This window comes from Myotis davidii, unplaced genomic scaffold (genome assembly GCF_000327345.1).
Source record: "Myotis davidii unplaced genomic scaffold, ASM32734v1 scaffold1397, whole genome shotgun sequence".
In the NCBI taxonomy this organism is placed as follows: domain Eukaryota; kingdom Metazoa; phylum Chordata; class Mammalia; order Chiroptera; family Vespertilionidae; genus Myotis; species Myotis davidii.
Genome location: NW_006288438.1, coordinates 5,528 through 6,217, shown reverse-complemented (window position 1 = coordinate 6,217; position 690 = coordinate 5,528).

The following is a 690-nucleotide window of genomic DNA, read 5'->3' as shown; positions in this document are numbered from 1 at the left end:
TATATATATATTCTGATTGGTTTCAAGTAACTTTTATTATGGTAGTATGTCCCAATTTTCACAACTTTTACTTATATAATAATGCTAACATTTTTGGCATGTGTTAGGCTTTTTTCCACTGTATCACATTTAAATCAATTCTGGACCCAACATGACGCTGCAAATGTGCAAACTAAATTTTATTACTAGATCTATAAATTATTACTAAGATTAAACACTTAATATCTTCCAGATATTATATACTTCCTCAATTTTTTTAAAAAATGGACACGTAGGTAGAATAATGTTTCTAAGATTTTATACTTATAATCAGTGGAGCAGAGATTTGATTATTGGCAGTATGACTTCAGAGATTTCCCCCTTAGTCATAATTCTACAATGTAATCTAATAAATAAAACTAGTATTTCCTTATTAATTACATGAAAATGATTGCAAGCAATCAATTATACTTTAAGCCTATTGTAACAAAACTCAATATTACATACAATCTAAGGTGTGCTTACTCTGATATTGCCCTGAACAAAATCACAAAAAGAGAAAGTTTTTAGTTTTCATCTCATTTACTTAAATTTTTACTGTTATTATTCTCCTCTAATACTGAAATGATTTAAGATGTCCAATACAATTGTAGGTACTCTTCAATTAGCAGAGTTACACTGAAAAATGAAGACTAAGTTGTTTAGTCTACA